Source organism: Meleagris gallopavo, chromosome 1 (genome assembly GCF_905368555.1).
Source record: "Meleagris gallopavo chromosome 1, MGAL_WU_HG_1.1, whole genome shotgun sequence".
Classification (NCBI taxonomy): Eukaryota; Metazoa; Chordata; class Aves; order Galliformes; family Phasianidae; genus Meleagris; species Meleagris gallopavo.
The window spans coordinates 78,345,701-78,357,662 of record NC_139404.1 but is presented as its reverse complement, the minus strand read 5'-3'; positions in this window follow the sequence as shown (position 1 = coordinate 78,357,662).

The window sequence follows — 11,962 nt, the reverse complement described above, 5'->3', positions numbered from 1 at the left end:
AATCTCAGCCCATTTTGTTTGCAAAATAACCCCCAAATCAAAACTAACGCACTCTTAATGTTGATATGAGTTCATCTCCTAACTTCCAGTGTAGAGGAATAGGACACTGGTTCCCTCCTTGAGGGGAAATGGGATCAGCCATTTTTAATTATCCTAATTTGCATGAATTACAGCTTCACATGTAGTGTTCTCTTGCTTTTTTTCTTCTTTTCTTTTTTAAAGAACAGAATTCATAACTAATAAAACTAATAATGCATTGTTGCTGTGAATGTGCCCATCAAAAGGCACAGGGACTATACACAATGGGCTTTAGGGAAGGTGAACCTCAGGAATGTGATAACTGTCCAGGCTGGAAATAGTGATGCAAAATAAGTTAGTAGTGGAAGAAGAAAAATCTGTTTAAAAGCCTCAAAAGCTGCACTTTTCCTGGGATGACATTTGCAACTTCCGAGGCTGGTCTGATGACAGTCAGACCATTTGCAAAGGTGTATATGCAAGTTACCTGAGTGAACTAGCAACAGTGATGCTAGTTCAGTGTTTTAGATAAGAGGTGACAAATTCAAAAGGAGAGCAGACCAAACCAAAAGTGATGAGCCAAACCAGAAGGTAGAGGTTTATCTGAATCGCACTAGATGACCTTTAAATGTCCCTTCTAACTCAGATGATTCCAAAGGTCTAGGTGTCTTTGACACCCATACCTGCAAGTGAGTGGCAACAACTGTCTGTGTTCTCTTATACAGCAGTATCTGCCACACTCTGCCTGTGCTACCACCTCCAACAACAGAATAGGATGGCAGAGGGAGGAAAACATCCTAAGGTACGGTATGCATGGAAGAAATAAGTTCAGTATGTTTAAAGTTAAAATACAAGCAGGATACACTATAAGTAACTATAAGCATTGTAAACATGATTGTGCAGTCTTTAATAATTTTAAAATATGCTTTTTATACCACTCATTGCAGGAGAACTTTCTCAACACAAGCTAAACACAAACCTCTGGCTTCCCACTCCGAAATATCTAATGGCAGCAGCCCAAAGCAAGGCTGACTCTGGAAGCAAATGATAAGTCAGCCTTTGCTAAACTAAGCTCTTGGGAACTCCTTAATTCTTGTACTGAAGGAGGACTGCCCAGTTACCTACACTGCTGAAGGCCAGCCATTACAAGTGAGGCGTGCTAATCACCAAGGCAGGCCACAAAATGCAGACTCTCCCCATCTGGGGACAGTCCTTCTTCAGTCCTTCTTTCTGCCTCATCCTCACACTGGGCATCCTATGAACTCACCCTGGAGATCCTGCGCACTGGGACACAAGTTATTCTGGCATTTTTCTTCTTTCCCCAATTCAATTTGCCTTAAAATGGAAGACCTGTGCTGCAGACCTACCTGTTTTTACACAGGTATGTGCCATAAAGGCAATACAAAAGTTGGAAGGGGTATTCCTTTCCTCAGCCCCAGCTCTGCTGGCCTAGATAGTGACTCACCTCACAAGTTTCACCTGAGCTGCTTGTGAGGCAAGGAAGTGTGTTACAGGTCCCATAGCTGTGTAGGAGACAAGAGTCTGTTACGCTTGCAAGATGGGTCTTAATTACTAACTGCAAATTGTTACTTGGTGCTAAAGTGCTGGGAGAAGACAAATGAAAGCAGAGAAAGCATTCAGTGGCTGCTGAAGAAGGCCTACAACACCCAGACACAAGGAGATGTCTCATTAATTATTTGCTTTCATCCCCTTTGGGCTCAAAAGACAGCAGCAATAACATTAGTTTTATTTGCAGCTGTGTGTTGTTTTTTGACTGAGGTATGTGTTTTCTATTTATACCTTGTTGTTTTTCAGTGCACTTCTTTTCAGTACGGGAATTAATCACCCACAATTTACCTTGAGCATGTAATTCCCTCCTGGTGTCAATCATTCTTGTTTAACAGCATCTCAAAGACAGCAGCGGAAATGAGGACTGCTAAGAACACAGTGATCCTTCCAATATTACTGAGCCATTCAGGATTACAGCTGTTAAACGCAAGCAGAAGCAGGTATGAGATGTTCAGCATCTGAATTCCACCCTGAAATAGCAGCAGTTGTCACTGGACTGAATTCCAGAAAATCTCTCCTAGAAATCAGCTTTGACATTTTGTTTTTCTGTGTTGGTTTTTTTTTTTTTTAATCCCATATTTTCTCTTGCAAAATCTGCTTAAAGAAAGCACAGACCATTTGCATTAATCCAGGGAGAGAGGAGTAGAACAAAAAAAAAAAAAAAAAGAGGGGGAAGGAAAGATGGAGGAGTGAATGAGGAACAATTCATCAGCACTAAAATCTGGCTAGCTTTGGCTTTATGCCATCCTGGTAGATGGCTAGCATTACTATCAGCAATTTCCCACCCAGCCAGGAAAGTTTTTTTGTTAATACACATTGTGATTTTAACAGTACACGTGTAGGTGGTGAAGAACTGGATTTTGTTAAAACTTTATAATCAAGGCGAGAGGAGGCAGGCACAGTACATGACAGAAACATGCAGTGTCAAAATACTCTCATTTATTATCCCCCAGGTCACACTGGCAGATCCTTCCCACCTCCCACCTACAGACTGGTCTCAGCACTAAGAAATGTACCCAGCAGTGAGGGTTTTGAAATACTTTTTATTTATTTATTTTAAGAACTAGGCTAAAGATGGAAATGAAGTATCATTCATCATCACAGAGGTTAAAAGTGGCTGATCATACTCTGTATCTATTTATGCCTCAATGAAATTGTGCCTATGGAAAGGGAAATAAGCAGTGTTGCTCAGTTCAAGATGAAGAGGAATGTGCAAAAATGCAAATTTCACAAAGAAAAGGTAATTGGTAGTTTGTTAACAAATGGAAATGTGATAGAGAACTGCAGCCTTACACACCATTAGCTTGGGCTTAAAGCTGCGCCTGCTTCATGTTCACAAGAAGGCTTTTACTCTACGGTAAGGACCACCAGAATGGCTCCGAAAGTGTTGATTGTTGCATTTCATTCTGCTGGAAGAGGCTGCTATGTATCTTGCATTAGCTCTAGACTTGTACTGAGACCCACTCCCACCTGAGTTTTTGGATTCATTCTGGAGAGAGTTGCTTAAGTGCAATCCCTTCCATTTGTCATTGGTTTTTAATCTCACCAGATGTGTTATGGATTACTTCTCTAGTTTACCAAAGCAACTTCAAATGCTTCTTCTCCAGTGTTTGAGACCTTCTTCTCTTTTGCAAGATGCAGAAATATACTTTTATTCCATCAGTTAAATCATAAATTAAACTATTAAAATATTAAATAGAATCAAAAAGCTAGGCTGGATTTCTGAAATGACCTTTCAGTCTAAGAACATAACATTAATAATTACTTTGAGACTTGTCTTCCACCCTGAGCAGTGTCTGTAGCCTTACGGAAACCAATGTATGTCACACCTATTGCTTTCCCCTTATCCCTTAAGCTAGACAAGCTGCCAAGAAGTGAAATTAGATTAGTTTGGCAGAACTTATTCTTTTCTTATCCATATTAACAGAAACATGGTGAGTCCAGGTATGTACAACAAAACCTTGTGAAAATAACAAAATGCTCATAGTAAGAAGCTCTGAGAACTAAATCATTTTATGTTTTGTTTTGTTGTATTTTTCCTCTGACAGAGCTGAACAGTGCCAAGACAGTCTTCTCAAAGCACACTGCTTCCTTACAGCCCAGGCGATGACTTCTCAGTGCAGCATGATAGATAATTTTAGCCGAAGAGTACTCTCAGCATTACAGATGCATTTTACAATTTTGCTGCTTCCAGCAATTACATTATTTCCGTATTAGCCTCTTTCTACATCCCAGTCAGAGCAGGTTGCAGAAAAAAAGTGAGGCCCAAAGAACATTGTTTCAAAAAACATTTGTGATGCAGCCAGGAAAAAAACACAGAAGCACCCTGCCTCATGAATTCAGTATCTGTGAGTTGTGCCAGGCAAGAAATGAGACTTGGTATGCTTTTATACCTTACGTTGTCAAAACTCATTGAAAATTAATATAAGTAATATTTTTATCTCTGCATGATAGCAAGGGGCTTTAGATACGGTGTTTTGTATTCAAATGGGATTTTAATGTAGTATCAGAAAGATTGTGATAAAGAGCTTTACAAATCTCCTAGTATATTAAATGTAGGTGTTCCTAGAAGTTGGAAAACCTTCAAAAGCAAGTTAAGGTCAGTTTAATTTAGCTACCTTTCCTGAGGTAAAAGAGCATCTGAATTAAATATAATGACCCGCCTCTTCCACAAACAGTTTTCTAAGGCAGGATTCTCCCAGAGCTCTAAAAACAGTCTTATGGGATTTCCTTGCTGGATGAGTATAGTGTGTGGAGGTTGTATGAGCAAATGCCTTAGAGGAAGGTAGATCAGCATCACTGCTTAAGAGGATTAATTCTTTAAAAGCTACTTATGGGAGAGGTGATCTTTTATATGTGAACCAAAAGCAATTAATTAAAATGGGTCAATTAGCCTCTCAAATACAACATGCATTCAGAGTTCTGGTTTTTATGTATTCACACGTGAAACTCTAAAATAAAGGTCGGGGGGAAACCTACGTGACTCATACAGGGCAGAATGAAGAAGTAAATATAGCCTTCACCTTCTGTTAGTCCCATGCTCAGGAACATGTATATTCTGACATGTTGGGTTCTGTCAAGGGTGCATGTCACAGCAGTAGTCTGCATCTGTGCCATCCTCTAGCGTAACAGAGCTGAACAAACTGTGGAGACAGAAAAATGTGCAACCCAACACTGAAACAAAACCGTTTTTTAAGTGGAAGAGTCAAACTCCAACTGTGTAAGTGAAAAGGGAATTGTAAGGAATTCGACTTTTTTTGGTCTTCCAAATAAATACAATGCATCAATAGCATGAGAACAGAAAATCTTTAAATTTTGAGGTTTTTGAAGGAGGCATCACAAACTAAATTTTAGCACAAGTCCCTGGAAAGTAAAGGCAAACCCACCTAGACAAAATTGGTTTTGCTGAGGCTAGACTGAATGCAGTGATTTGAATAATGTCAGGCATGCAATATATTTTAAAGAACAGATTGATGAGACCTAGAAATCTTCTTTGTTCTATCAGTCAACTTGAAATGCATTTCCTTTCAAATGTGTCTAGAATCCACACAAGAATCAATGTATGTAAATTAAGAGATGAAAGCAATAATTCATACTGGTAGGAAAGCATAATGCATTGCTAGTATGAATGCCAATCATCCTCCATAGGCTATGATGAGTAGGAAGGGTACATGCACCTAATCAAAACTGAACATTTCAGAATGCACACAATCCATAAGTGAGAACTTTGGGGTTTACAGTTTGTCTATAAGCACCCAGCAGATGCAAAGAAGGCTGGGATGCTGTATTTATGTTAACCAAGAATGGACAGTTTAAACACTGCTTCCCCTTGCCCCAGCCCTGGTTTTTCCAGAAATGCTGGGCTCATAAGGGAAAGACCAGAATCTATACTTCCTAGAGGACAAGTGACTGAAAGGTAGTATACGTAGGCTATTTAATAAATAAAAAAAGGCAATGAAGCATAGCTTATGATGCAGCTGGATAAGTAAGCACATAGATCTGGTGTACCTCACCTAGAATGCAGTGGTCTTATTTGTGTGAGACTTGAATTTGCAATGTGGGAGCATGGTCTCTACCACGTATTTCAGAAAATTCCTCCTGCAGCTTCTTGGGAAACTCATTTGGCTGTATGTTATCACCCCAGCCTTGAGATGTAGCATAGCTGGGTTCACTTCTTCACTAACAAAGGCATCAAGTTGGCCAAGGTCAGGACAGACTGACAGTCTGGCCAGTATGAAGCTCTGCCTCACACCCAGACTTCTTTAAATAGCAGAAGTGAGATAAGTGTTGAACAGACCTGAGTCACTGGCAAATCTCAGAAGAGGTTAGCAGCAGATCTTTGGGGCTAGTTTGAGCTAATGGGAAGACTGAGTGAGTACATCAGGTTTAGAAAATGATGCTGGAATGAACAAAATGCAACCGTCTAGGGAAAAAAAAATCATTTTGCTATTTTCTAAGCAAAGAATTCCTATCTTAATTTTCAATTTTGTTACAAGATATTTACAAATATTTTAACGCTATTTTGAACTTCTGACTTGGAAATGAGTGCCTGTCATCTTAAATAAAATATACTGAATATAACACTAGGAAAACTCTTCAGATTCTGACTGATGGTATAGGAAATGGAACAGACTTCGGCAGCTTGGGAAATTAGTAAAAACAGAAAGCTTGCATGTGTATTCTCAACAGGCTATATATTACTTCCAGGATGATACTACTGGCAATCTGACAAGGATTTTTTGGAACATAATGTATTAATTCTTCTTTGAAAAAGGATCACCAAAAATACCACTAAAAGCTCCCAATGAAATGCGATAAAGGGGAGCTTGACGGAGAAGGGAGATTTCCCTGACCATGCCGCAACAGAACAAAAGAAAAGGATAAACTGAAACAGCTGTTCTATGAGGCCAGCTGCAAGTACAATTTTAATTCCCCCGCTTTTATGTTAGACAGAGTAAGAGATTTATTTATTGCTTTCATGAGATGTTAGAACTCTTTGTAACAGCGGTTATGGGGCAATACCTGCAGCTGGTTCACTACAGGCAACAATACAGACATTTGTTTTCTGCCTGTACAGGTAGTTCAGAATGCACTGACCATGTGAATATCCTTTTAGGAATCTAGAAAACAACAACGATGACAACAACAAAACCTCTTCATCATTTCTGAAAACTTCCTTGGGCAATGGTTAATTGCTGCCAACACTGTTTGTGGACAGGGATCCCAAGACCTGAGGCAAGGTGAGTTACAGGAATGCATCATTTAGATCCTTCTCAAAAATTTAAGAAAACAAAGCAATGGTGGGCTGGGATCCACAGAGGTTGAGGCTACACAAACAGAAAAGCCTGGGTTGAAGAGTTAAGCTAAGCTCTGGCTTGAGGTGGATTATGGATAGGACCATTTCCTTCCGCTCTTGAAGAAATAGACATTTAGAGAATTACACACAGCACAGGAATTGCAGAGGCATGGGCTTTGTATTTATAATGTTGCAGATCAGCACTGAGCTAACTTCTCAACCAGAAAAACACCCTGCAAATGTCCACTGCCTAAAGGCTGAGAATGGGAATGGAACACCAAGGATTCAAAGCCCCTGAGACAACACAATCCCTTCCAATCCAGGCACAACACAGCAAGTTCCCATCTGATACATCACGTTGGCAAAAAGAAAATCCCTTACTGAGAGACAGAACAAGGGCTGAGTGATAATACAGCTGTAATTCCTGGCATGAAGAAACATTTTTTTTTAATCTTCTAGGACTGATTGAATTTTCATGGCTAACGTTTCTGCCAGATTTCCTTTCAAAGAAGCATCAAGACTAGGGTGAAATATTTTGTAGCATATTTGCAGAGGGGACAGAATGGTCCCATCTTCCTCCAATTTGTTCTTAAACGACTAGGAAGAAAAATGTATGATGGAGGGAGGGAGGAAAGGAAGGCGTAAGATCCATTGCAGTGCTTAAATTCACCCATGGAAAGAGTTAATCCATAGACAGTTGATGAGGTGGTTTGCAGTCCCTCTGTGACAAAGGGCCAAGGCATGGCTGTGGTCAGGATGTAGACCTCATTGAGGGGGATGATGCTGTAGAGTATTAGCTAGCTTTTCTTTGCAGACTTCATAAAGCGGTTGAAAGCCAGACTGCAGGGAGCATTTCTTCCCTGGAGTCTTCTGATGAGGTTGTTTATTATAAAGCATTGCTTACTCTAGAAGAGACAAGCATATTGGTCCTGCAGGTCAATAGTAATGTACTTACAGATTCTCAGTTGTTGAAAATGAAAGATGCAGACATAAAACTGAATGCCCTTAATGACAGAAGGATTGAAATACTGGGATGTGGCTCCATTACTCTTGACACTTCTCCTTTTCTTTCCTTGCCTTAATCTTTCTACCTCCTTTTTTATGCAAACAGCTACAGTGAATTTAAGACTATGAATACACACTGCCAGTTACCTGCTTTTGGATAGTTATGTCAAGTCTAGACTTTTCTATGAAGATTTTTTTTTTCTGCACAGAGGTCAATAATGTGATATCTGATTTTTTGTGAATTGACGCGTAGTTTTTGTTCCTATGATTCATCAAAGTAGTTCAAGTGAATGGACCTTTTTACCCTATAATTTAAAATAAGGATTTTGAAGGGCATCTGAAACTTTCCCCAGCTAAAAAAACATCTTTTCTGTTAGCATTGGAAGAAACCCCATAAAATGCAAAATGTGCTGATGGCTTCTATGAAGAAGTCTATACTCATTAAATGTATATTTTTTCCTTTTCTAACTCCTTAACATTCTTTACAGGATCCTGTAAATGAAATATGCATTCAGAGATCATGTTTCAAACTTGCAAGACTGTGTGGGTTTGAAACCAACCAGGACAACTAGCCCTGAACTAATCGAGACCTTTGTTAGTGCAGAACCTAGAACAAATGAACTAACAATTTAGAATACATTAGCTGCCACTTCAAATGCCACCGACAATTTGCAAAAAACTCAGAGCAATAACGGAAAAAGGCATAAAATGTCAAACTTGTAGAAAAGCTGACAACAAAAAGAAATTCAGCATGAATTACAGTCTTCCTGATTTGCTAAATCTCTTACTGATTCTGCTTTAGCAAAGGATCTTGTTCTCTCAAGAGACTTAAATGCAGCAGATTATCTAACACACTCAATTAATGCTTTAAGTTTCTTCCCTGAAAGCTTACTTGATCTAGCAGTTGGCAGCCCTGCCCCCGGCAGCGGGGCTGGAACTTGATGATCCTTGAGGTTGCTTCCAACTTGAGCTATTCCCATTCTGTGACTCTGTGCCTTGGAAATCTGTGATCTCTTGCTAATGTGTTTGGGAGACTGGTCAATTTGGTGATCTGGCTGCATATAACCTGGTTTGGTGTGCATCTGATCATTTTGTCAAGGACAACTAGCTCTTTATTCCACTGAGAACTATCACATTTTTGTAGCTTTCTTCTTTTTTTTTTTTTTTTTGGAAAGCCTAATAACCAGTGACTTTGAAAAGGCATCAGCTCCTGCTGTTTTGCAGCTACTAGGGAAGATGAAAATGTTCAGAATGGAAAAGGCATCAATGAAAATATTTTGTAAAAAAAATTCAGATAAGGTACATACTGATCAAAAGTCAGAATAAGTTTGGTGGAAATTAAACCCTTAGGGAAGGAAGATAACTTTGCCTGCTGATGACCTGTGCAAGTTATTAGACTATTTTAATGAACCACTGCACCTTTAGATACACCAGATGTCCTACGTCTTCAGCTGGCATTAGGTATATAGGCTGGATTGCAAACCTGGGCCATTAGAAGTCCAAACAGCCTGGCTCACTGCAGGGCTAGGAAAGACAGACAGTTTTGCCTCGTCATTGATGAAGCAAGTGGGGAAAGATGTAGCTAAGCTATGTGACAGCTACTGATCTATACAGTGCAGTGTTAGGTGAAGAACTTAAGGACTAGAAAACTGCATGATATACAAAGCAAGCTGGCTGCAGACAACAGACCAAAAAGCTAGCATGAGAACTGCAACAAAGGATGATAATAAATTATAGGCTAAACTAAGAAAACAGGATGGCAGAAGTAGTCACGTAATGGTTTCTTGTCTAGCAGTTAATCAAGCTGCCAGACCCTCTGGCCAACATCAAAAGCAGAACCCTAGTAACCTGCACCCTTATGCTAATCTGAGCAGTTTAGTAATCCACAGTTATATGGTATATGACATACACTAACTACCCAAGTGTTTACCCGTTCTCTTAGACAGGTGTCCCAGAAAGGCCCCACATTTGTCACAACTAGAAATGAATTTCTCCCAATTAGACATCCCAGAGTTTTATGTTCTTGCTATAGTAAAGATACAGCAAGTAACTATGGTGCAGATAATAATTATTGAGACTTTTATACTTCCCATGGCTTCTGTTACAGCCTGTATTCCACAGTCTGTTAGGAAACAACCCTTCCTTCCAGGGCAACACAATCTACGTCAAGTCCCACTTCTTCTTCTTTAGAGAACCTTCTGCAAGAAACACATTGCCCTACTGCAATGAGCCAGTAAGTAATAACTACTTAAAACTGCATGCCTGCTATTTGGATTGCTGTGATATTTCGTCATTGAGATTTGCTGCTCTTCCAGGGTAGGGTATATATGTGGAATGTAATTCAGTGGGTCACCATCACAATGAAGTTATATGCTTTGCCTGAGCTGAATGGAGTTTAACCAAAGAAAGACCACGTCCACCTTTCTGCCCAGGCCTATAGCTCTGCTTCTCTTTGCACCAGCCCTAATGTTCATTCAACCTTGTACAGAGCTAATCTAGCTCATTAATCCACAAGAAAATTATTGACTTTTCTAACAAATAAATACATTGCTGGAGAGATAAAAAGCCCTAAGTGTTCAAGTGGATGGAGAATCTTCCCTTTCAACAACAATGAGAATAGATTTGTTCAAGATGGAACACACAACTCTATCCACAGACTAATCCGTACCTGCACATGGCCCACTCTGCCAAATGTTGCTAATACTAAATGATATCCTCATTTTTTTACAGACACATCCCACCTTGTCGCAGCTTCTTCATTAAGAAAGCTCATCTCTTGGTGTGAATTTTTATGGTAAATATTTCTATCCTGTTCTAAAGGGGGAAAAAAAAAAAGGATAATGTATTAATATTACATGAGGATGATTAACTATTTTCCTACCCATTGACACCTATTAAGAATGAAAATGGCACTACTGTTTCTCAACAATCGCCATAGCATTTAGGCATCCAAAGGTCCTAAAATAGTAGGAGACATTTGGCCTTTAAATGCTAATTTTTAATAGCTTTCCATACAGCTCAAAATTTAAAGGGCTAAAGGAAACTTCAAGTTATCTTGAGAATCAAAAAACACCAAATGAGCCAGATGACATCAGGTCTGAGTACGGCATCTTTAGTAAACACAGACAAAACAGTGGTGCTACGTGTGATTCAATCAAGAAGGAGTTAAGGAAGAGGAATATTACGAAAGCAAGTCCACGCAGATTTATGGAAACAAGTCTTGACAAGCAGGCCTGACTTCACTTTCTGATGAGATTACAAGTTTGTTTGATCAAGGTAACCACATAGATGTGATATACTTGGACTTTCCTAATAAATTCAATTTAGTACTGCTTGACATTTTGATTAAAACATTAGTATTATATAGCCTTAATAAAACACATTAAATAGATTAGGATCTGGCTAATTGATAGAGTTCAGCAAGCTGTTCTAACCAGATACTCACTGCTGACTGGGGATATTTTTAGTGGGGTTCTGCAGACAGGAACACCATGCTTGCTGCCATTCGTTGCTCTCCTCTAGTGTCTGGAATTACACAGAAACATGTAAGATACTGGCAAATGTCCCTAAGTTTAAAGAGAAATGGCCAGTTATTGAAAGTCACATTTTTGACTGCATGGGCATAAATGGGTTTTCAGTATTTGACAATGTCTTCAGTTAGGCAAAAGCTTGGAGGTTCTCTTACAGCTATAGCTGCAAGGCTGTGGTCTAGTCAGCTGCTGGTGAGAAAACAGTATCACTGAAGGGGCATAGATTTTAACTACTAATTCACACTTAAAGAGTAGTAGGAATCAGGCGCAACAACAACAACAACGAAAAGCAAGGTGCAAACAGTGAAACCAGAAGCTACCTATGAATGATTTTTAAAAGGCAAGGAGTCATACTGCACGCCTCTGCACCATGTCTTTATTTAGACCACCAACAGTATAAATCAGAGATTAAAATTTGTTTGCAGCTTAATAAAGTCACAAATTCTAGCCTGTTGGTTAAATATGCTATCAAAATATAAAATAAAAAAGCCAGGAAGAGAAAGCAAAAATACGTGAAGGAGAACTTTGACCTGAACATTATGAGTGA